Raw genomic sequence first — 27,414 nt, 5'->3', positions numbered from 1 at the left:
AAAACCACCTGCTGCAATAATGTCTCTATCTTCTTTCAAGAAATTCTTTTTACAATGATTTTGTACTGGTGCAGTCCTTTACCAGCACGCAGGCTGCAACCTGCAAAGAGCTACAACTTTTTCTTGTTTTCCAGACTTCTCCTGGAAGGGAGCTACAACCCCCTACTTCTTTTTCAAAATGATCAACAAGTATACAACAGATACAGTCTACTACAGATATCAGATCAGTAATTACAGAAACAACCCAGAACACCTTATGAACAGAAATATACAGTTAACAGATCATCTTGAGACAGGGACGCATATTTTCTTTCTGTGGCCTGCGACTGGACGCAGTATACCTTATGCTGTTCTGCGTGCAGACGCACTGTTACTTTTGCTTGTCTGCGACCGACGCACACATCAACACAGTCGCGCCGCGTCTTTTTCTTCAGAGACGCACCCAATACCACAGTCGCGCCGCGTCCTTCGCTTCAGAGACGCACCTGATCCTTTACTGTACTGCGTCCCGGCGCACTTTTCCCTTCACTGAATCTGCGTCCTTTTAGATATAGAAGATAAGAGGACTTCAGAACCAACCCAAACACTCAGATCCACAGATCTGATCATGCGCCATATAGATCGTAGTCCATTAGAAGATTTACCCTTAAAGATATGGACTAGATCACACCAAGAGATGATCAACCAAGATGATGCCTAATCCAAATGAACTCCTTTGCTTTATATAGGCAAGCTTCTCCCCAAAGCGTGGAACAATACCACGAGCCGACACCAGAGAAACACGCAATCGTCGGCTAGATACCACACAAGAAGCCCCCACGAGTTTTTCTCTATCTTGAAATGTGTGCACTGGGCGGACGCACCTTCTGAACGGCTGGCCGGCGTCCCTAGACGCGGGTTCTGTATGGAATACCTGCGGGGACGCGCTTGCTAAACAAAATTTCCTGCGTCCTTCTTGATTTACCACCTGAAGGCGTTTGCCATCAAGTACAACACCTGAATCATAATGCCAACACATTCCAGCGGGCCATGGACATCGCCTTCGCAAATGAAAAAGATGTGTTTTTAGTAGTGTATCTTGATGATTTGACTGTCTTTTCAAATTCAGATGAGGAGCATCTTTACCATCTAAAAATTGTTTTTCAACGTTGCAGAAAATATGGAATTTCATTCAATCCCAAAAAGAGCTTGTTTGCCATGGACGAGGGGATGCTTTTCAGTCACATAATATCTAAAGAAGGAATCCGCATCGATCCTACTCGAGTGGAAGCTATTCAGAAAATTGATTTTCCTCGTAGTAAAAAAGTGATCCAAGCATTTAACGGTAAGATGAACTTCTTACTCGTTTTGTGCCTAATCTAGCTGAACACTTGAGGGAAATTACAAATATGTTGAAGAAGGATAGTGTGGTTAAGTGGAATGAAGAAGCCATGAAGTCTTTCAACCTGGTAAAGTTGGCTCTTTCTTCAGCTCCCATTTTAATCAACCCGGATTATTCACAGAATTTCATATTATTTTCATTCGCTTCTGAACATACTATGGCAGCAGTTCTAATGTAGAAAAGAGATCAGCTTGAAAAACCAATTGCCTTTTTCAACAGGACAATAAGAGATGCAGCCTTAAAATATAACATTATTGAGAAGCAAGCTCTTGCCTTGGTGAAAGCTTTGAAAGATTTCCGGGTGTATATTCTGCACTCTTATATTCTTACTTATGTCCCTAATGCAGCAGTCAAAGATGTTTTGGTACAAACAGATCTGAAAGGGAGGCGAGGCAAATGGATCGCAGCATTGCTAGAATATGACTTGGAGATAAAGCCAACAAAGCTAATCAAGGGGCAAGGACTAGCAAAGTTGATGGCCAAGTCTAATTTACATGCATTGGACATAAACCTGATTGCTGCTATGTATGAAGAAGATGAAGATAGTTTGTTGATTCAGGTATTTGAAATTTTTCTTCATTCTCCTTGGTATTCGGATATTGTATATGTGCTCCAACACCTTTCACCACCACCAGGAATGGCTAAAAATAAAGGTAGAACTCTGAAATTGAAGGCTGCTAGATTTTGTATTTTGAACAATGCACTTTATTGGAAAGATCCCGGAGGCATTTTGCTAAATTGCTTGGTTGAAGAGGAAGAAAAACAGGTCATGAATGATTTTCACAAAGGAGACTGTGGAGGTCACTTATTTTGGAAGATGACAGCTAATAAAATTTTGAGAGCGGGGTACTATTGGCCTACCCTCCTTGCTGATGTTTATAAAACTGTCACAAGCTGTCATGAATGCCAAATTTTTTAGGGAAGGAGAAAGCTGCAACCTCTACCTCTTAAGCCGGTTGAAGTCAGTGCACCATTTTAGCAATGGGGCCTAGAATTTATTGGTGAGATTCATCCCACATCTTCAACTCGGCACAAGTGGATCTTAACAGCGACAGATTATTTCACAAAGTGGATTGAGGCGATCCCCACTCGGCAGGCTACAGACTCGGTAATAATTCAGTTTCTTGAAAATAATATTTTGTCACGTTTTGGCTGTCCTAACAAACTGATTACATATAACGCAACAACTTTCAAGTCCAAAAGGATGATTGACTTTTGAAGCAAATACAAAATTACCTTGGGACATTCTACTACATATTATACGTAAGGTAACAGATTGGCAGAATCTTCAAACAAATCATTGGTCAACATCATTAAAAGGCTGTTGGAAACCAATAAGAAAAGCTGGCATAAAAAATTGGTTAATGCACTATGGGCGGATAGAGTAAGTCAAAAGAAGTCAATCGGCATGTCTCCTTTTGAGATTGTATATGGTATTGACATGGTGTTCCCGACATCTCTCATAGTCCCAGTTGTTAAACTTCTGCAGGAAGCTGGCAGCGAGGAAGATCATTTTCAGCGGAGAATAAGCCAAATGATCCATTTACAGCAGATGAGAGAGGAAGTTTTTCAGAATACCTTCAAGCTGCAAGAGAGAATTAAGAAGATTTATGATCGGAAGGCAAAGGCAGACAAATTTTAGATTGAAGACATAGTGCTAAAGTGGGATGCTAGAAACGAGGATAAAGGCAAGCACGACAAGTTCGAGAATCTGTGGAAGGGACCATATAGAATTGCTGCATATCGAGGTCAAAATTCTTTTCTACTCAAAGAAATGAACGGGGAAGATTGTCCAGGAGGGCCGGTCAATGGTCGGCTTCTGAAATGGTATTATCTTTGAGAAATTTTCTGCTGTCACATTTTGTCATTGTACATACCATTTTATTTCTTTCATTGCAAAGTGTGTACTGTCATCATTCATTCAGTTTGGAGCCCGAAGTGAAGGCTATAAAGCTGAATGTCTGGCTTCAGTCTTTGGTTATTTAGTGTCAATTGTTTGAGTCTGTTTTGAGTCAATTTTCAGTGTTTATAATTAAGTCAGTTTTGAGTCAAGAAATTTGTTTTAGTCTTTTGAAGTTATTGATTCCATCTTGCCCAATGGATGAAGGCACTTATTTGCTTTTCCAGAGATCTATGGTTCTTGGCACCTCCCAGGAGCTACCATCCCCATTGGAGCCAATGTTAGTGTCGGTATCTTCGTCCCTCCATCAATGATCAAATTTCTCTTTTTGCATGCATATTACGTGTCCCATCCAATTAGCTGCATTCCATTAGGTCATGGATCAACTGATGGTAGTGGTTCAATGTCAATTTGCCTCATGGAATTTACCTGCTAGCCTGTTTTCACATGTTTAGATTATTTACTGTCATTTTGTGGCATTTCATTTGCAAAAGCTAGTTTTAGGGTTTTTTAGGTCTCACTAGGTCTAAGGTTTGCCACTATGGTCATCCAAAACTCAATAAAAAGTCAGCAGGCACATGAGGAGATTTTATAAGTTCATTAGATTATAAATTTACTAATGCTTTGCTCAATAAATGGCTTTTACCTCAAAACCCTGTTTTGAGGTGAAAACAGAGTTTTTTATTTCTATGTATAAATTTTATGTAATTTAAAGTGTTTTCTATATGTAATAAGTTCCAGCTGTTGCCCTTGGTCACCTTGCCAACTCTAGCCACTGGAAGAAACAAAAAAATCAATGCATTAGTTCATCAAGTGATCAAAAAGAGTCAAACTGCAAATGGAAAAACAAAGTTTTTAAAGAAAAGTGACAAAGACATTAGAAAAGTGGGTTTGGTAAATGAAAAATTAAAGCAAGGAGATATAAAAGCTCATCTATGGTTTGAAATCTTCATTTGTTGTGAGTGAATGAGTTTAGATGCAAAAATCGCGATTTTGGAGGAAAGAGGCAAAAAACAGAGTAAAAGCCCGAAATTTCACCGGCACTACGCACCTGGGCTCTAACGCTATGCACCTATCTAGCGCTACGCACCTGGTGCATGTTTTGCACTAAGTTTTGTTCGGGCGCTACGCATATAAAGTGCACTACGCACCTGGGAGGCAGTGCTACGCACCTGCCTGTTGAGCTTCAAAACGAATTTCATCACTTTCCTCTGCCTCAAATTTCACAATTGGCCTCCCAACAAGTAAGTGAAGCTTCTCATCCTGTCTAGCAAGGAATTTTTCATCAGTGGTGGTGATGTGTATGTCAAAAACATTAAACTCTAGCTGTCTCTAAATTGCCTTATAAAATTTGCAAAGGATATTGTGTTCTTTTGTTTCTATTCCCTTGAGTTTTTTTTTTCCCTACACCCTTTCCCTTAAACTAATTTCCCTAAATCATTTTTCCCTTTTCCTTTCCCAATCTTATTAGCACTCACCTCCCAAATCCCACTCCCTATTACCAAACCCTAACCCTATGTTCCCAAAACCCTAATTCCCATTTCCTATTCCCTACTTACATCCATTCCATCATCAAATCCCTCACCGACTGTCATAATATCAGTGATTCCCTCATTTCCCAAAAGAAAAACAACAGTCATTTCCTATAATACAATATTCACCCTCATACTTTTAAAATCTCTTCATACTCATAGTTTTCACTCCAAAATCACAAGCATGGAGACAGACTCAGCATATGAGAGGGATGATGAAACTGTTAGTGATTCCTCCCAAGAAGCCCATGTGCCAAGAAAACCACATAAAGGAGGAAAACATATCCGGGAGGAGCCTACCACTCTCACAGAATTACTTACTTGTCCTCTTGCTGTAGCCTGTTTTAAACATCAATCTTGTTATCAGTTTTTTGAAATGGTAGAAAGGGTGAAGTATCATCATGAGCTAGCTAGGTTGTTTGTTCTTCATCTTCACAATGACTAGGTGAACCTAGCTGGTGTCTCTTTCACCTTGACACCTGAAACTATTGCAGCAGCAACATGCATCCCTAATGTAGGTGAACAATGGAATAAGGGGCAGCATGTGGGTAGAGAGCATTATGAGCCTTACATCAAGGCTGGTAATCAGAGGCAAATCAGCATGGTTTTTCCTTTCAAATACTTGTAGGACACTTATGTTCCTCTCATGAAACTCATCATCAAATATTTCACCTGTGAAGGGAGGTTTTCTCGTCTCTATACCTACCATGTCAGATTGTTGATGCATTTCACAAGAGTGAGGATGATGAACCTCCTATACTTTATCTGCAGGAATATTGAGAAGATGGCTCTATATGTGCAACAGAAACCTTTTCCTCAGCAGTTCAACAACATTTATCACTTCTCACTGATTAAAATAGTGGTCTTGCATCAGCTAAGTTTGCTAACATACCATGGTATACTTTCATTGCACATGAGATTTTCAAAGGCCCTCAGGTGATTCCATCGGTGCTTCAAGAGGAAGGAGGGCCTTCAAGACAGCCAGATGTTCATGAGACTAAAACTACAGCTGTGCCAGTGTTTGTCACTTATGAAAAGGCACCAGGAGACTTTTTTCTGCTGCCAAACGAGTACTATCTTCACCAAGGGTGGAAGGGGTCTCGTTTTCTTCACCGAATCACAGGCAAATGCTATCTTCACCTAGGGTGAAAGGGGCTTTGCCTTCTTCTTCAGCTAAACAGGTACAGGATAAGGACAATGGAAAGCAAAAGGTGCATGATGAAGGCCCTACTAAAGGGAAAGATAGAGATTTTGTCTTGGTTGAGGAGGATGACATTGATTTGGGCCCTCAAAGCTCAAGACTCAAGGATATGATCATCAAAGAGAAGGAGGCTGAAATCCAAGCCTTTTCACTTAACCTTGAGAGGACCAAATGGATTATTAACTTCCTTGAACAAGAGAACAAGCAACTGGAGGACAAACAAGCAATCATGGAGCTGCACACCATTAGAGAAAACGGCAAGTGGCAAAAAGAAGAAAAACTAAGATGACATCCTTAGAGCAAGAAATTGAGGCTGACTGAGAATCATGGTTAGAGAGGACAAACATTCACCTGGAGAAATTGCTTGAGAAAGAAAACAAAGAGAAGAAAATGTTGTGTCATATGGCCTATCACTACTTAACCCGGAAAAAAATTTGCAAAACAAGGGTGAAGAGGTTAAAGGCGAAGCTAAAGAGAGATTTGAGAAGCAAAAAAGAGCAAGATAAGCTCAAGATCTTGGCTAAAGCATCATTGGCCCAATATAGCACATAAAAAGGATCACTCATGCCAAATTTCAAGAAATTTAGTGAAGTTTTTGTCATTTTCGAAATTTTTGAAGCAAAAAACAGTTTTTTTCAACAGGTGCGTAGTGCCACTGACGCTATGCTTTTTATGGACGCCTCCATTTGCAAAAAAGTTTACATTTTTGGAATCAGCACGAAAATTTGTGCTTGCTCAGAAATGGCTGAGAAATTTTGACAAGTTTTGGACCTCCAAAAGGGCTAAAAACACCCAAAAAGTGCCCTCTCTACCACTTTTTTGCCACACAGGAAGCAGTCTTGGGAGATTCCATTTTTGGAGGGTCAAATGGATTCCAAATCAAAAACTTCAAGTTGTCCCAGAAAGTAGACTCACCAAGCTTTCCAATGAGCTATTCTACACCTGATTTGGACTTTGGGAAGCCTTCCAAAACTAGACTGGAAAAATCATTATGCATAGGATCAGTGGCGCGGCGCATAGGAGAAAAATTTGCCAATTTTGCCTGTTTGTTCAGAATTTCGCTTAGTTTGCTGTCAGTTTGACTTTTTCTTCTCTATTGGTAAATTAATGATGTAATTTGATGTAACTTTATGTACCATAATGTAAATATGATGAAAAATGACTTAAAGAGGTAGATACATCAGTTAGAGTTGGTTTGAGGATGAATGAATCAGTTTCCATAGTTTTAGAGGCAAGCTATTCCACTGCCTATTTTTCAGTTCCTAGTTTAGATCTTGTTGAAATAGCACCTTGACTCATGGATGCGACCCCTGATGGCTAGAATAGGTGGTTTGATGCCTATATCTTGTACTTTCTTAGTCATTTGTCAAGGTTGGACTCTTGTGGATGCATTGAGCTACTTTGTAAATCACTTCTGCAGTTTGGCAAGGAAATGAACCAGGGTTTTGCAGCATTTTGTGGGATTCTTGTGGTAATGTGAATTAGCATTGTTTTCTCCTATGTTATTCAATTTATCTTATGTGTATATGTGCCATCATCTCTCTTTTTCTGCATAACTAAATGAATCAAGATTAAAGGGTGGAATCCATTGGTGTTTCAGTGCTCTGCCTTGGGGTTTATTTAGTTTTAAATGTTTTCTGTTGTTTGAAGAGGACTCATGAAACTTGCATGCCCTCTCAAACTCCTCACCAATCTTTAGACTCACCATCACATTCATTTCAAAGTGCTAAAACACTTGCCTACCTCGCCCCACAGAAACCTCTGCAAATCTGAGTTGATTTCCCGGACCCAAAGCTTCCTTCCTCATCTGATCCAGCAACCAATCATTAAAATCAACCAAAATCCTATAAACATATACCTAGCCTAAAATTAGTATTCATATCAATCATCTCAAGAATTAATTTCCATATTTTATTTAATATTGACAAGGAGAGAGCCCTCTCCCGACCTGGTAGGGCTAGCTACCAGGTTAAGCGTGGTTTGATGTTAACCTAGACCTGCCTTTCTCAACCTGAGGTAGATTTAGGCTATAACATGTCGGACCAAGTAGTTGCTGGTGGCCGAGTTGAAGGCTTCAGAATCAGATGCATGTTCCGACCCTGAGTTAGAACCCGACAAGGGGAATGGAAAAGGGAAGCAAATCATTGATGCGGAGCCCAACGCCACAGTTGCCACCGCCAAGGTCCAAAAGAATGAGCCCGAAGATCCAGAAGAGGGCGAGTGTCTTTTCCACTCATAGATGTGGGTGAAGGGTTTGCCACTGCAATTCATTGTTGACAGTGGGAGCCAAAAGAACCTCATTTCAGTAGAGGTCGTGAAGCGGTTGGGCCTACCGACTACACCACACCCGCAACTATACAGTATCGGGTGACTTCACCAAGGACGAGATCTTCAAGTCCTTCAGCAATTCCGCCTTCCCTATTGCATCAAGCCCTTCACAGACGAGATATTGTGTGATGTTGCACCTCTGGATGTTTGTGATGTATTATTAGGCCAACCATACTTGTGGAGGTGACATGTTGTGTATGAGTCAAGGCCTCACTCTGTTATTATTTCTTTGGGTAATTCATTATACATGATACCAGAGGTAGCCCCACCTACTGCCACCTCTTTGATCGCTGCTAGAAAAGGCAGCAAGCTCATCTCACAGACTAAGAAATTTATTTTTTGTCTAGTTCACTCCCAAAGTAAGGGGAAGATCGTTGCCACATCCATGACCCCCGCGAAGGGTTCCTCCACGTAGCAGCAGCAGCAAAGGGATATGGTCATGATAGAACACAGGAACAACTTCTCCTCACCCATAGGGGTACCACACAAGTTTCAGGTGAGCGGCAAAGTTTGGTTACATATGTAGAAAGAACGCCTTACAAGAGCCCATCAGAAGCTCAAATCACTCCGACATGATCCTTAAAACATTACCAAGGTTGTGAGAAACAATTCTTTGGAGCACAACATTCCTCCATTCCTTCACCTGCACCAAGTGTTCAATGTGTACCGCCCTCGACCATGCTTCCCACCATTACTAGACACATCCGAGATTGCATAACAGCTCACCAGGGACCAAGTTCAACAGATGGAGGAACTCAACGCAATGGGGACCATTGCTTCCTAAGGGGCGAGGAATGATCCAGGTGGATGTTGGTGGCCACCCACCTATCCCATTTGGACCCCCACAACTGTCTCTTTCAATTTTTCAGTTTCCGTAATTGTAGCACTGTTGGGCAGTGGATCCCCCGCGTAATGGTTTTGGGGCTTAAAGCCCACAATTTTGGGTATTGGTATTATAAAGGCTCTGCAAAGTGCGCAGAGCGTGAATTGTAATGGGTCAAGTCTAAGGGTAGTCTACCCTAAAATATTGTAATTTAATCTAGAATGTGTCGGCTTGCCCATGGTTCGCAGACCATGGGAATGTATAAATAGAGCGAGGCTCTAAGTGTAGAAGGTAGCTTTTCTGATGTTAAAAAGGTATGGGTTTCTGAAGGAGATATTCGCTCTAAGTTTGTAAGTCTGAGTCGAGGGTCGTAGTAGTAGAGTAGGCTCTACAACTGTGTGCGCAGAGGCCTGGGAGAGTCTGCAAATGTGTGCGCAGACCCCTGCAGCTAAGTGCGTAGGGTGGAATTGGATTATACTGGAACCAAGGATTAATAAAGATAAGTGTTTCTGAAATATAGTGCAACTGCTCATAGATCTGTGTGGTTATTCTTCTGTTATGAGTTTATGTATCTCTTTAAGGATTATGTTTGTGTGCACTAAGTTACAAATATTGAATGATTGCTAAAATCTATTGAATTAAGTCAGATCTATAATAAAATGTACTAAGGGTAAGGGATCTAGTCAGTGCCTCTTCGCATTCGGTACAAGGGCTACGCGAAGCAGTACAAGTGCGAAAGATCGGTCCGCGAACTCTCCAGACCTCATCAAGACATCCCTAGGGTGCAGAAACCTGGTTCCAGCACCCTCCCATACTACCTCGGGTGAGACCTTATTCCGTGCTCTCTGGACTGTTTCCGAAAGGGCTGGTAGTTTTAGGATTTGTTTGGCTAAACATTTATGAACCTGGGTCAGGCCCCAATAAGCCAACAAGCACAATTTACTATTTTTAGCAGTTTTTCGGGTCCTGAACTTCCGGAGCCGTTTTGAGGCCCTAAACGACGTTTTTTGGGAAATTTGGGAGCAACATGGGTCCATGGACCGATGTTGCTCCTCCCAAAGTTCTAGTTCTTGGATAGATCTTTCTAACGAGCTATTGTACGCATCAAACGAATATTGGGTGCCAAAGTTAAGACCCCGGGAATTTGCTGTACCAACTTACCCAAAATGGGGCCCACAATTTTGTGTTTCATCTTCTAGGGTTAGGTTTTGGGATGTTAAGGGTCCATTGCTTCTCAACAATAAATAGGCCTTTGAGCCTCATTGTAACACAGTTCAGAGGCATGCAGCCGCCACATCTCTTCTCAGAGATAAGCCACCATCGCCCTAGCTGGTTTATTCCCATCTCTGTTTGTAAGCATATTTCAATGTTTTACATTAATGAAATGAAGCATTATTTCCACTGCATCTTTGTGTTTATGGTTATATCTGTAATTTGTTGCGTTTCTATTTAAATCCGGATCAATTATCCAACCAGATTGGATAAATGAAGCAAGGGATGAATGACGAAGAAGTGTGGGCACTCATTCAAAAGTTACAGCAAGATCCTAATACATCTGATACATTTAGCTAGAAAAATGATACGTTATGGTACAAAGATCGCTTATACCTCTATAAGAATTCCCAACTCAAACAAAAGATTCTTATGGAATTTCACACCTCTCCCTTAGGAGGGCACTAAGGATTTTTAAAAACTTACCACAAAGTTAAGAAGGAATTTTTTTGGGATGGCCTCAAATTTGATATTCAAAAGTTTGTGGTAGAATGTTTGGTTTGCCAACAAAATAAAGTTAATAGACTTACCAAGTATGCACACTTTTGTGCATTATCTCATCCATTTAAAGCCAGTGCAATTGCTACTGCATTTATGGAATCAATTCAAAAGCTACATGGAAACCCAAATATTATTGTAAGCAATAGAGATCCCATTATCACTGGAAATTTTTGGACAAAATGATTTTCTTGTCTGGGTACTCAGTTAGCTCATAGCTCATCTTATCATCCTCAATCTGATGGGAAAACTGAGATAGTGAACAAATGTTTGGAAGGATATCTTTGTTGCTTTGTATATGATAAACAGACACAATGGGTCAAATGGTTCGCTCTGGCTAAATGGTGTTATAACACTTCCTTCAATACTGCAGCAAAAATGACCCCATTTACGACAATTTATGGATATCACCCACCATCCATCACATCATATTTAAGAGAAAATTCTAAGGTTCAAGTAGTGGAAGATCACATAGAGCATTAACAACAAGTTCTCCAACTCTTAAAGGATAACCTCACATTGGCACAGAATATAATGAAACAACAGACATATCAACATCATAACAAAATATGCTTTGGTGTAGGTGACTGGGTATTTCTACGGCTACAACCATACAAACAAATGTCCCTCAAGCAAGCTAAGAACGATAATAAATTATCACCAAAGTATTATGGTCCGTACAAGGTGTTGCAAAATATTGGTACTATGGCATACAAATTGGAGCTTCCTGCATCTTCCTGAGTGCACCCAGTTTTCCAAGTTTCATGTTTAAAGAATGTTATAGGTGACAAACTCTCAGTTCAAACAATATTGCTAGAACTTGACGAGGAAGGAAAAATCATATTGGAACCTAAAGCAGTCACAGAAACAAGAACTTGACAGCTACAAAATCGATCAATTTTAGAGTATCTCATCAAGTGGAAGAACTTACCTGCTAAAGATTCCACATGAGAGGATGAGAATTTTATACATAAGCATCCAGAACTACTCAAGCGTTGAGAACAACACTTTTTTGAAGGAGAGGGGCATGTTAGGTCCCTATAATACTACTGTATTCCCTTATTATTATTGTCATTGTAGCCCCTTATTGTTATTGTTGTGCCCATGTTGTCCCCATATTGTTATTTTTGTGCTCCATAGAAGCCCACTATTGTTATTGTTGTGCCCTTACATTATTATTGTTATGTCGGCTCTGAATATATTGTGACCCCTTAGACTCCTATATATAGAAAGGAGGTCTTGTCATTTGTATCATCCAAGAATTGTTCATTTATGTAATGTAAAGGAGGTTCCCCCCTCGAAGAGGCTACTTTTGAAGTTGTTGATCTATCTCTTTCTTCTCTTTTGTGAGCTGGATGCATAAAATTCCTACTTAACAGACTTGCGAACTGCACATAACTAGTTAACATGCATTATTCATCATATAAAATAGTAGTTGAACCTTCGTGATGCAATTACAGAAGAAATATACAAAAGTGAACGTTAATCAGGAAAAAACACAGAAACTGTGTGAACATATAAAAATACGCAGATTTGTTCCAAATTCTTCTTTATTATTTCAAATATTCACTGTTACAATCTTTCTGACCCTGCACATGCTGCTGTAGGGGCCTGCACACACAACTGTAGAATTACCAAGGTCTCCACGCACACATCTGCGAGATCCTTCCCCTTTTCCCGAATATAGAAAGATATCACAATTACAGACCCAAAATCATATCATAACATGAAAATATTGCCTTTGACTCACTAAGACAACCCTTTATATATCCTTTTCCCTTACAATACCATGGTCCACAAACCATGGGTGAAGCTTAAAATAGTCAAATTTATCCCATCCCTTTACAAAATAAGGGGATTTGACCCGCCCTAAAGCCCCTTTGACTCCTAGAACTCCGCGTGAATCGTGCTTCTCTCCTCAAAATGCGGAGACTTTACATGACTTAGACAAAAATTGGACCTAGGGGACCCCTACCCAACAGGCCCCCAACACAAAGATGTGACTCGTCCTCGAGTCACTCAGTTGGTACATCATGAACCTTTGCTTTGAGGCCACTATATGCCAACTTCAATGGATGAAGTGTCTCTGTGCACTGCGCAACGGCCTGTCGAACTTTCTCTACGAGCTTCTCTGTCGTTGTCCCTTCTGTCGCTAAACCAATTTTTCTCTCAGTCTACTACATTTTCTTCAACTTTCTCTCCACTATTTGCGAGGGTTGACGGGCCTCATCTTCCCAAGGCTACATCCGCCCGGAGATTATCTGTGCCTTTTACCGTAGCTCATCAATTTGTCCTTGCAAAAGCGTTCCCTCCTGAAGACGGGCAAACCGTTGCACAGGTGCTAAGGTCCGTGTCGTTTTTTTGAGCTCATCGAACCGCAGTTGTTTGTCTCATATTTCTGCCTCGATCTTCTGCACATGTGGGTCCTCATGCAGTGAGGCCCATATCTCCATTGTATTCTAAAAAATAAGACCAGAGTCCTTGACTGTAGTGGCAATTTTTTCCATGTCGACTTTTATTGCAACTTCACACTACTCTCAAACTTCAGGTGGTGTGGTAGGCTGCAACTTCATCTAGAGTTCCGTAATCTGCTTCTGCTTCTCAAATCTGACTTTGTCCACCTCTGCCTTTGATTCATTGACCACTTCTGCAAGCTTCTAAAGCTTCTCTTCTGAGGCTGCCTTTTTTTGGATCTATAGCTCTAGAATCTCACTAAAAGATTTAGTAATAGCCTCATCAAACTGATGTCTGCATGCAGCTGCCTTGTCGCGATCCTATACTGCTTGATTCTTCTCGTCGAACATATGTTGGGTGTTTCTTTTAACTTCTTTTATTACCAATAGAGCTCTCTTCTCTCGTATCTTCAATTCGTTAGAGACTCCCTGATGTAAATCATGTAATGTCTGGATGGGGAGCACCACAAGGTTGAGACTTAGGTTTTACCAGTGCTGCGTGCACTCCTAGTATTCAGTTGTCTCAAAATGTAGAGAACCCCTTGGTAGTTGCACAAATCAGAGCTCGGGTGTGGTTTTTGTAGTAGTACTAAATTTGGTCACGCTCACTTCACCCACGCTTACCTGAGTCATGCTCGCATGAGCCACGCTCGCCTAAACTTCCAACTTCTTGAGGCCCTATTGGACCTTTGTCAACACTACTTTGTACTGGTCTTCAATGTTTCCCCAGAAGTCCTCCGTCACAGCTCAGACTATGTCTCTTATCTCATCGATGTCCCCCTCAATGAGGACCATCAGCTCTGTGCCAATGGATTTGTCTGAATTCTGCTTCTTCTGCGTGCCTCTAACAATTTGCTTCTTCCACCTTTTCACTATAAATGGGGAATCAAAGTCCTCCGTGTCCACAAAGGGTCTTCACCACCCTGATCACCCTCGTTGGTGGTTGGTTCCACCTGCTCAACTTCATGCTCTGTTTCCTGAGCGGTGTTCTTCTCAAGGTCAATTGTGACCTTATGAGCCATCTTCTTTTTATCCTCCTTTTCCTTTGTATTTTCAGTCTGCGCACCTTTAGTGGTTTGCTTTGTCTTATTTGTGCTTGCCTGATCTAGATATTCTACAGTTGGAGTGAGCCAATTAATAGACCACTTGCTTATTATTAGAAGGATGTCCTCCTTAGTAAATAAGTATGGTAGCTCATACCATAACACCTCCAAATATTTCTTCGCACTGATATATACATGGTGAAAATCTGCTTTAAAGTCAGAAATGCTACAATATTCTTGAAACAAACTCGGTGATAGCTATGGCTTCTGGATGATCACTGTGCGCAAATCCATCTTAAATAAGACCTGGAAAAATTTGTTCTCTATAACCCCGGTCAATTCCTTAGATGTCCACAACAAGGCATACTTTGTAGCCTTGCACACATCAAGGTCCACAGTGGGGAACTGTGACTCTTTCGGTGTTCTCCATGATATCAGTGTGATTAAGAGAAATAACCACACATAGTGGAATTTCTTCTCGTTGTCTTGCACTTCCCAACAATCATCTAAAAGATCCTGACATAAATACCCTGCCTAGTTAAACTAGACCCCCTTGCTGCACTGCGCAACCAAAGATACAACTAGTGTCGGCACTTCGTCGGCCTGATACTTGCCCGATACTTTCTCATTATCTTACCAGCCAAAATGTGCGTGGAAAAATGCACAGCTAGATCACTAATAAGGCTAATGGAATATCCCTGATATTTCTTAACTAGACCGAAGTCATTCTTCATCTGATCAACCAACATTTTCTCCTGAGACTTCTCAACAAATGCATCAGCGGGGTTCGCTCCATGGTAAGGCAGCGCAATTGTCCTTCTAATTAACATATCATTAATGGGGATCTTCGTCCCAAGCCACAAACACCCATCATGCACTGATGCCAACAACTTGCGCACACAAATTGTATTTATGTTACTACACCCAAAGTGTGGAATCTACAACATACTCAGCAACACAGTGCATTGAATTCCTTCTGCCCACGGTAGTGATTCAACCCTTATGACATTGTCTTATTCATAGTAAACTGACTCCAGATATTTGTTGGGCTCGAACTGGGGATATTTACTCCAATCATTAAGATCCCAGTCCTCCATGTGCAGTTGTGGCACCCTGTCCAACAATTCGCCCTCAATCGACACGTCCTTCGGTAACAAGGGTGTAAAGACCTTAAATTTTATAGCATCGGGGTCCCTGGTCACCTTTGAGGTTGGCTTCCGTGGTGACATATAGGGTGGAAACTTGGAGATCGGTTCCACCTCATCTGCGCTAATATCCTCTATTCCGTCGGCCACTTCTTCCTCATCCAAATCTTGGGGCTCCATTGGTTGCTTCAGCTTATCCATTCTCTCCTTAGACCGTTGTTTTGTGGGGATTTTCCTCGGTGATTTCCTAACTGGAGGCTTTTGTGGCTTCTTCTGCTTCTTGGTTGTTGTTGCTATTGTGACAGTAGGCTTTGTCCTCGACGATCTTGGTGCAGTGGCATGTACTGGTGGTGTAACATTCATAATGGATCCTAGCCCTTTCCTAAGAAACTCTTGCTCAATCTCCTCCCAACTCCAACCAGACATGCAACAGAACGCTCGGCTCACACTTAGGCGAAAAATCACACTTCGAATTCTCAATATGAAAAGTGTCCGAATGTGGAGCGTGGTGCCACATTTATAACCTTTTTCAAATTCAAACTCCTTGATCTCCTTGGAATCCTCCTCGGAAATGCGAATTTGGTGGCAGATTTGCCAAGATATGCTCCTTAAATGCCCCTGCTCCTTGTAACGACAATTTCCTTATCAAATCAACTGTAGCAACCCCAATGGTCATATTCTGGACTAACTGTGTCAAAACCTTCCCCACAGTGCAGTTACCCCTTCTTCTTCACAATTTCCTCCATCTGCACCATCCTCCTGAATACCGTGCAACCCTCCATCTTCGACAAAGTCCTTCTTTGGCAGAGTACTTTATAGTCTCGTGCTTCCTTCCAACTTCCTGTATCAATAAGACTGTCCTTCGTCCATATAGTCATTGTGCAGTCCCAGTGATGAAATCATCCCTGTAGAGCTTCAATGTACTCCCATTTACTCGTCCAGGAAAGAGTTCTCCATTCAGCTTCCTGAGTTGAACTGCGCCACCATCTGAGATATCCCTAATAACATATGGTCCTAGACAATGCATCCTGAACTTACTAGGGAACTTTGCGAACTTACTATCGTACAACAGAACCAAGTCTCCATTCTTAAAAGTTCTCTGTTGAATATGTTGATCGTGCCATGCCTTTTCTCGGGCTTTTTATACTTATTGGTGAAATACTGAAAGAAAGCGATCTTCTTCCAGTGCAATCAATTGTTCCAATCTCTCCTCCATAATATCGTTGTCCACCATATCTGTAATGGCCACAATTCGAAGAATGGGTACTATGTATTCCATAGGCATTACAGCTTCCTATGCATACACCAATCTAAACGGAGTATGTCCTGTCAACTTCTTGAAAGTAGTCTTGTATGGCCATAAAATTGATGGTATGCACACATCCCAATCATTTTGTTTGACATTGCATACTTTATTCAGAGTGTTCTCCAAAATTTGTTGAAAGCTTCAACCGTGCCATTCGCCTGAGGATGATAAGGCGTGTTTTTCTGATGGTGTACTTGAAACTCCTCCATTAATGCTTCAATAGTGTTGTGCAAGAAATGCAAACCTCTGTCGCTCATCAGGATCTTTGGGCATCCAAACCTCGACAATATATACTCAAATATGAAGTTCGCAGCACTGTCTGCGATGTAATCCTTTACCAGTTGATCTTCAGCCCACCTAGTCAGATAATTTGTCGCAGTAATAACGTATTGCGCACCAGTGTTTTTTCCCGACAAATTGATCAGTCCAACAAATTCAATCGCCCACTTATCAAAGGCCTTCAAGGTGACTTGTGGATTTAGCGAGAGCTCGTCCATTCTCGACGGTCTTCCAGTCCTCTGGCGGACATCGCAAGCACCACAATATTCTTTGGAATCCTTGTGCACCGTAGGCCACCATAGTCCCGCTCTTAAAATCTTCTACACAGTGACCTTTCCCACATAGTGTCCTCCCACAACACCATCGTGTGATTTTGCCAAAATACTGTGCGATTCATGCTAGGGACATATTTGTGTAATATCTTGTCGGAGCCCATTTTATACAAATGTTCGACAATCAGAGAAAAATTGGTGGCTCGACATTCAAGTTCTTTCTTCTATTGAGTTGTATACTCCGCAGGGGCTACTCTGGTAGACAAAAAGTAGATGATATCAGCAAAATGATCATCAACAACTCGTATTGCAAAAAGTTGTGCATCAGGCAGTCCTTCTTCAATGTTGGTTGGTTCTTCGCCATTCTCAATTCTAGACAAGTGATCTGGCCCAACGTTCAATCGTCCTGGCTTAACTATTACCTCAAAATTGTACTCTTGGAACAACAATAGCCACCTACAAATCTTCGCCCCCTAACACAGGCTTGTTCACCAAGTAATTTAGCATAGAATGGTTCGTAAACATCTTGAAGTGTGCACCTAATAAGTAATGTCTGAATTTTTGCAGTGCATACACCATAACTAAGCCCTCTCATTCTGTTGTGGAATAATTTATTTATGCCTTAGATAACTTTCGACTCACAAATGCGATGGGGTGATCAAGATCCCCTTCTCCTGGTTGCGCTAAGACAACCCCCAAAGTTATGCACGACGCATGTACGTGAACATGGAATTCCTTCTTCCAATCTGGAAACACCAGAGTCAGCAAAGTAATCATTTTTTCCTTCAAGATGTCAAGGCTCTCCTAACGTTCATCATTCCAACAAAAGGTAGCATCTTTCTTTAGTAACTCTTTTATTGGCGCAGTGATATGTGAGTAAGCCTTTATGAACTTCCGATAGTAAAAAGTATGTCCTAGAGTCGCGTGTAGCTATTTTACGTTTCTTGGTGGATCCAAATTGATAATAACAACAATTTTGGCAGGGTCCACCATCAACCCTTGTTTGCAAACAACATGTCCAAATAATATCCCATATGGTACACAAAAAATGCACTTCTTCAGATTCAACGAAATCTAATATTTTCTATAGGTATCTAACATCAAGCGCAAACTCGAAACATGCTTCTTTACCAGTCCAAAGACTGTCCAGTCATCAAAGTAAACCTCCAAAAATTTGTGGATGAATTCCTTAAATGTTGCGATGACCACCCTGGAGAATATCGCAGGTGCATTCTTCAACCCAAACGACATGACTATATACTGAAACGATCCCCATTCAGTAGCAAAAGTGGTCTTACTCCTATCCTTCGATGTGATCTTGATCTAATGGTACCCTAAAAACCCATCTATGAAGGAGTAGGCCTCATATCCTCCAACATTCTCTAAACATTCATCAGTGAACGGTGTTGGAAATGGATCATGTACGCATGCATAATCCAACTTTCTTAAATCAACACAAATCCTTATTTCTCCCTTAGTATTTTTCTCCTGCACTACCATTGGGCTTACCCAGTCAGATTCTTCCATAGGTTTAATTATTCTGGTTGCGAGCATCTTATCAAACTCCTGCTTCACCTTTTCCTTGTATTTTGGGTTTAGCCTATATGGTCATTGTTTTACAGGTTTCACATCTAGTTACAAAGTGATCTTCATTATGCCCAGATTGCCTACAATGTCTTTTAGCTCTAAAAACTTCATTGAAAATAGATCTTGGTACTCATGCAGTAACTAGGCAGCCTTTCCTACTATGTCCTCATCCCAATAATCATTAATGCATGAAAACTTGGGCTCCGCTTCTAAACCTATATTAAATTGCTTCGTCTTAATAGGATGTGATATATCAAGTATCTCAACATTTGGTCCCACAACCTCGCGTTGTCCTTCCGATTCAGGGATGTTGATGTTGGGTGGATCCCCCTCGCCTTCTTCTGTGGTTATATTATAGCATTCTAGAGGATGTTGCAGTTGCGCGTTCCATTCAAGCTATACCCAAGTCATTGGCTCTTTTGGTGTCTGAAATACGACTGCTTTGATCTCCTGAAGTGAATCATCTATACACTGAAACCCATATTCGAAACTAAAAGTCAGTAGGAAGCTTTCCTTCATATCATACCAGTTAGCGGTTCCATGGCGCAACTCTGTTTTCAGATACCAATTCATTGGTATTACATCCAAAGTATGATAAAATATGTGTACCCACTTTGGTTGAGGTTCTTCGCCCCATGCTTTAGCCCAACGAGCCAAATGTTCTCAAGTATCATCCTTACCATTATATTTCTCAACAAGCCTTGTGTTTGCATAACCAAACCTGAGCCTCATTAATTGATGATACTTCCTCCAATCTCCTATATTATCTTTATGTGTGCCCCACCATCGCATAGGCGTAGCCCTTAGAGCTATATCCAAGGCCTGTAATTGTTTTTATTTTGGTACCTCCCTTTCAAAACTATCAAGAAATATGTTGACATCACCTATCCCATCATATATGGAAAATTACGTACCTCAGTTGATATGCAACGAAGAGATTTTGTTAGTCTATTACAACGCATAATAGAAACTTCGTGCAACCGGTTCTACCAGTTCTCCAATTCTTCATCCGAGATTGAATGACATGAACTATCCTTCTCCCATGTTATCCTTCCATCTGTGGCAGGGTTGATCCAATCCTCATCTCGCACAGTTAACTTATAGATGTGGTCAATATCTTCATCATCATATTCTTTGCAGACGGGTTCTGTATATCACACTCCTTCAAAGGGATCTAAAGGAACAACGACCCTGGTATTGTTCTTTTCAAACACCATACTCCTTCTCTTCAAATTGATTATCACATCCATATCGAAAGCCCAATCAAGTCCAAGTAATGCTGGATACGGATTGTTGTCGTCCACAATCTCAATAACTTCAAATTCTGCTACTACGCTTGCTCCTTCAATATCCACAACAACTCCATGCAATCGACCCATTGGGATAATCTTCTGCTGATTGGCCATGTGTAGCTGAATCGGTGACCATTGAAACTTAGGTTTCCCCATTCGCTCCCAAGTTTGCTTCAGCAATGCATTTGCATCAGATCCCAATTCAAGAATTACCTGATCCATTTAAAATTCACCGATCTGCGCAGTTAATCACATCTCTCGGCCAATTATTTTCTTATTTATGTTTACTTTGTTTAATGTGCATTGTTTAGACTATGGATTTTCTTTACCAGCATGGTTATCAATTAGACCTTGCAATCCTTCTACTTCTTTCTGATTTCTGAGAAACTTCATACATGTCTGTAAAAATGATTTCAGAATAGTTGGATTAGAATTCTCCATCGCGGTAGCAACTTCAGAATTATTCTTCTGTGCCACTAATTGCATCTATGTCCTTGATGTCGAAGCTCCCTGAAAATCTTCTTTGCTTCCATGAAGGTTTCTTTCTCCCTCTGCATATTGAACCCAATATTCTTCTCTCCCACCTTCCTAACCCATGCATCCGCCACATGCTTTTTATCCTCAACTTTATCTTCTCCTGTAGTCGCACCACCTCGTGTCACTATATTAACACTTGGATCATCCTCGCGCGGTTCAGATCTCATCATTTGTAAATTCTGCGCAGGTTTTTGATTCTTCTTTTCCTGCATCTTAACCATTAAAACATGGAAATCCTCTATCACATGGTCAAATTGTTGACAATATTGACATGAAGGGTGAGTGGGGTTTTGACAATCCCACGAAAAATGTCCAACTTCGCCACAGTTATAGCATATGATCTAAACCCGACCTCATCTAGCGCCCCCACCTCAACCTTGAAATCCTATGTGGGCCATAGGTGAACCATGATCTTCCTGCATGTGGCCTTCATCATGCATCCTATATGTCAGAGTTCGATCCATCATCAAATCATAGTTGCGATAATCCTTCTTGTCATATTCTACTGATCGACAGAAGTTACAAAATAATTGCCTTGACGATTGCAGATATTTGTGTAACAGATAACAACGATCAGTCGAGTGGTGGCCTACAACTCGACAAATACTACACTAGGAACTTGGTCCGGTACTTGGTCCAGCACTATGTTCTGACTTCAAAGTATTGGGACCTTCAGCAGCCACATAATTGCGATAAACAAGACACTGGTCCTTATAGTGACCCTCCACTTTACACTTTGTACACCAAACTTCTGAGCGCATCTCAAACCGAGCTTCCTTTCCTTTCTTCAAATCTTGTAGCTCCATATGCAAGCTTGCTAACTGGGATTGTATCTACTGAACCCCTATGTGAGTATCTTGTACCAGCAAAGCTTCCAACTTCATCGCGATTTCTAATGCTTCCACCTGCGTCCCAATCTTTTGCTGCGATAATGGTAATCTAAGATGTGGCAATAGCGCAACTATATACCACTCTTTGTGTTGTTCGTCGAAGATCTGGAAGTTGACTTGTCCCAACAATCATTTTAACCTCTGATTTACATCCCAGGCAATCTCATTGACTAATTGCTTAATTTCTTTTATTTATGTAATGCATTGTGACTGCGACTTGGGCTTCTTGAATTCAACGTTTAGTTCGCTCTTTGTCTCAGATAGCGAAGTTGCTGGGTGAGTTGTATTGTACTTGATATACCATGGCAGTGCTCTGTCCTATAACGTTATGACAAGCTTCTCTTTCTTCATATCATCGTCATTGATCCGCTGTGCTTTCCACACAACTTCTGCAACAAACCAAAATTGATCAGGATCCTCTAATCTCTGGCCCTTAAAAATAGGCATCTTCATTGCATTAGCCATGTTAAATGGTGGAGGTGGAGGTGTAGGTGTATGAGGTGGAGGTGAAGGTGGAGATGGAGTGGTCGGATGGGGAATCCCAGAAGTTCCTTGATTATCTGATTGCGACGCACCTCTAGGCATACTAGGGTTGCTCCTTTCTTCTTCACTTTTCGATTCACCCAATAATGGACTGTACTCACCCTTAGCGAATTTATCAAGGTCTATTCTGAACCTTTTTCCGCTTCGCGTAGATCCAATCTGGCTTCTTTTAAACATTAATTCATAGGTAGTACACCCTTTTCACATAACAACATATTAATCTAGAGCTTTAAAGAATTCAGGTACTTACCTCGTGGACCTTTGAAAAATCGGTGCTCAACTTCACTGTAGGATACTGATGTGTCAATCGCGAATTCAGTAATAAAGTGATGCAGGAAAAACCGCCTAAAAGAAATTTCCCTGATTTTCATAATAAGCTTACGTGAACCTGTGGTTTATGGCCCACCTATACAAATTGGAAGCGTTTACATTGGTGGGTTTTAACAAAAACTCGACCAATCACCAAGCAGCGCTTTAACACATAATCCGCCAATGAACGCTGGTCCCACTCCGAACGCACAAAACCGTACCCCAAATAAAATAAACCCACGTCCATAAACTTCTCGGGTCCATTTGGGCCCAAGCCTTATCGGCTTCAATCTCCTCCATTGATCAAAGACCACTTGATCCAACGGTCAACAACAATATCGCACGATAATCTTGCACGACATTTACCCGCCTTACAGAGCTGATAAGGATTATAAATCCTTAATCTATAAATGTTCGGGTCCATTCTAAGATTAACATCTGATCACTTTATGACCCAATACCCGTTGGATATACAAGGTCATCAAATCTACGGCCTGCGGGTCTTCAACTAGCACACGGATTACCAAACAGCTTAACCTCCACAGTTGACTATGACGTAAGCGTTTGAAAATGAGATCGACGGCTAGGATTTAGCGCGGGCCTTCAGCCACGATCAAAACATCCATACACTCCTAACCTCCACAGTTACTGATCACCCAGTTCCATCACCAACTCACCATTCCACTACTCAAGATTCCGCTTACTCTGAAATCCACTTAATCACAATTTCACTTCATCGTGGTTCCACTCTTCCACCAAACTTGGTGCTTCCACTAAATTTCCTTCTCACCTCCAGATCGACTTGTTACCAAGTTCAACTCTGCCAACTCCTTTCTTCGCTTAGAAACAATGTGCCGAGACTTCTCTGATTTCTTTACTCTGCCTTACCACTATACTTGATTATCTGACATTTGACAGTGCATAAGGATCTTTGAATCCACTCCGCTTTTAGTTTTTGGACTCCTTCCAACGGAATCACACCGATATCGAATAATCCTCCCTACAAAATCAAGTTCACATTAATTCCTAAATCAAACCCAATAAACTCTCAATCAATTCTCCACCATTGTCACTATTGCATGCACATTCATTTATATGTCAAAACTCTCACATCCACTGTTATAGAACCATATTCAAGCATAGTCACAAGTGTTGTGATATATACACACAGTCATTATGGAATTTACTCCTTATTCACAAATACACGGACAAATCCTTCGGATAACCATACATACAGACAGATCATATACAGACCCTCAACCAATATTAACTCAAAAGATATGAAACTTCTATTTGCTAATTAAAATCTGTATATACATAAACTCAATGGCCCGATTTACATTTAGTTGACCTTTCTTGTTTCAATGCCCGTAGTCTCATAATCCAACCCTCCTGTCTGCTAACTCTCTCACTAACTCTCACTTTTTTAAGCCTTCGAGGCTTACAAATTATACACAAAAGGATTTTGTTAACCAATTTTGGTTCAGATCCCGAATAATTTCACCTGAATCCTGAATATCCTAATCTAATCCCTAAAATCACAAAACTAACTCCTAGCTCCTCTAACTCACACACTATTCTTGAAATCTCTCTTAACGAGAAGATTTCATTACAATATCCTCACTATTATACAACCCTCATAAAAACATAGGAAAATAAATAATCAATCACTCTTTAGAGAATCAGGTCCCTTGAAACACAAGACCCTATGCTTACTAAAATGCAATGGTTTTTCTAAGTAGGATGCTCCTGCATCAGACTTCCCAGGTAAGAAAATTTATGACCTCCTAGTCATAAGTCTGGATAATTGATTCCTCCTGGATCCTAGACTTTATTTTGTAATCTGTCTTTGCTTGTCAGCTGTTCTATTTCTACTGTTGTCTGCTGCTGTTCTCCAGGTCTCCATACCTTATGCTGCAATGCTCCACTTTCCATGCTTTCATAGTCTGTTGCTGTCTTCCTCTTATTGTTGCTTCTTTTCTTTCTTGCTGTTGTCTTCTTCTGAGACACTTTCATCATTAACCTTTTTACCAACCCAATTTATTTGTCCATTATATCCTCTGTCTACTGATTGCCTTCAACTCTTAATTGCTGAATTTTCATTACTGCCACCCTTACATCCTTACCCTCTTGTTCACTATTGTCTTGCACCTTTTCAGCGGCTACCATATTGTCATTCAAGATAATTTTCTGCTTTTGTTTGCTGTACCCATCAACTTCTTCTTGACTGTCATTTATGACAATTTCTTTGTCATCCTTCATCAACAATTTACTATGGATATTTATCCTCTGTTGTTCTATCTTTCTCCTTTGAAGGTATAACTCTCTATATAACTCAATGATTTTACTTGGAGTAAAATTTGGAAATTTTACACAATCTCCCATTTCTTCATTTGCTATTGACCAATCATCAAATGGTCCTTCTTCCTCTGCTAAATCTTCCTTAACATCTTTCAGTAGATGTTCTTTCTCTTCTTCTTTCATTTCACTGTCCACCTGTGCCAAATATGTTCCAGTTTCTGCAATAAAATCTGAAATTATAAGACAAGTATCAAAATAAAAAATATAAGGCCTTTGTGCCTCTTCTTCCTCTGGCAACCTTTCAGTATGTTGCTCTGATCTTTCCTTTAACTCCTCTGTTAGTACATTAGTAGGCTGATTCGAACTCAAATCATTCTTGAGACTGTCAGCAAGTCTCTTTTCCACACCATCTATTTTAATGATTCCTCTCTGCACTTGTTCGTTGTAGTGAACTATTTCTTCTCCAGTCTCATTGTCATGCTCTGCTTCAAAACTTTCATCTTCTAGAAGGTATTCTTCCATGTTTTTGACAGCTTTAAAACACTGCCTATCTTCTTCCAAACCTGCAACCATACACAAATTATTAGTTTTAAAAACACAAGACCTTATGGTATCATTTGATGCTTCAACCATCAAGTCTTCTAGCTACTCTAAATCATTCATATGATTCAACTCCTCTGTCTCTTCATTACTTTCAAAAAGTAATGGTCCATTTTCTGGTTCACATACCAAAACTTCAACACTTTCTCCAACATTTTCCTTTTGTTGTAGCTCAACTCCTTTGAGCTTCTCTGTCTTCAATTTGACATCTATAATCTGTTCAAGTTCCCTCAGCTCCTTTATTAACTGCATATTTTCTTGCTGATTCCTCTTCTCTTGTAGCCTCCTCCATTTCACTTTCTTTCTCGTGACATAACCATATTTCTGGTCCTTCTCATTTCTCTGCAACATCTCCATTAATACTTCAAGCTGAACTGCTATCTCAGCCAGTTCTTTATCATATTTTTCATCACTCATTCTCATGCCATTTGCCTTGGCATCTTTCTTCTTTTGTCCTCTGCTATGATCTCTTTCAAAACCTCTGCTATGACTGTCACTAGTCATCATCCTTTCCATCTCTATGAGTTCCTCACTCACTTCACTATGAGTTGTGCAAACCTCTACAACATCAAGTCTTCCTTGCTACCACTTACCCCACCAAGCTCTCCTCCGGACTTGGTCTTTTGGCAAGTACCGGTCCTCTGTCTAGAACCTCCTTGAGCATTTCTCTCTGCTCTTTCTAGACTTCAACTCATCTGCATCTTTAAGAACACAACTGTCCTTTCACAATGAAATACTTGGTTCTGACCACCTCTTCTTTCACTTAGAAACTCTTACCAGCTTCCTTCATCCCTAGCAATTTTACCCACATCCTCTGTGGAATTGCCCTTATGATCTTCTTGTGACTTGCAACAATACCTCTGCAGTAACAAGTCTCCTTCTTGCTACATATGCCTCACTAAGCTTCTCTCCTCTGAGCTCAGTCTGTTAGCATTTCTTTGGTTCTTTCCTCTAAAACCAATTGAGCACTCCTTGCTTCTAGGTTGCTGCAATCTTCTCACCTTCTTATGCCACTATCTGTGCAACAATATAAGGACCACAAACTCTCCAATCTTCAAATCAAATTAAAATAAAAACATATCATCTCACCTTCAAGATCTCTGCATGATCTTGTTCTACCATTCACCTGCAGTTTGAAAGGACTGTTCTCTTATCCAACCTTCAGTTGTATCTTCAAACTCTACTACTTCAAGAACTTGCAAAAGTCCCTCTTATAGTTTAACTATTGTAGTCCTACTCCAAATTTTCACTCATTCAATTTCTGCTAATCATTAAACAAACTTGCATACCATCACCTGTCTTTAGGATCTCACCACTCTTGCAAATCTGTTGCTGTGCAAATTTTCAACATTCAGCTACTGTCAATCAGATTTAGAATCTGATTCTTTCTTTCAATCTCCCAGCTTTATCTTGGTGAAGCCTAACTGTCAGCAACAATTACTCCTTCGCTGAGTTTTCTTTCACTGTTTCGTTCTTGCCCTGAGTTTCTTCAAAAATTTACCTATTCCTTTTGCACGCAAAGTCTTCTTTCTACTCGTAGGAAACCTTTCCCTGCTCTGATACCACTTTGACGCATGAAAAACGACCTAAAGGCAATTTCCCTGATTTTCATAATAACCTTACGTGAACCTGTGGGTTATGGCCCACCTATACAAATTGGAAGCATTTACATTGGTTGGTTTTAACAAAAACCCGACCAATCACCAAGCAACGCTTTAACACATAATCCGCCAACAAACGTTGGTCCCACTCCGAACGCACAAAATCGGACCCCAAATAAAATAAACCCGCGTCCATAAACTTCTCAGGTTTGCTCGGACCCAAGTCTTATCGCCTTCAATCTCCGCCGTTGATCAAAGCCCACTTGATCCAACGGTCAACAACGATATCGAACGAGAATCTTGCACGATGTTTACCCGCCT

Source organism: Pinus tabuliformis, chromosome J, assembly GCF_031772625.1.
Source record: "Pinus tabuliformis cultivar Carrire ecotype Pingquan chromosome J, CPIR1, whole genome shotgun sequence".
Taxonomy (NCBI): Eukaryota; Viridiplantae; Streptophyta; class Pinopsida; order Pinales; family Pinaceae; genus Pinus; species Pinus tabuliformis.
Note: the sequence above shows the minus strand (reverse complement) of the source record.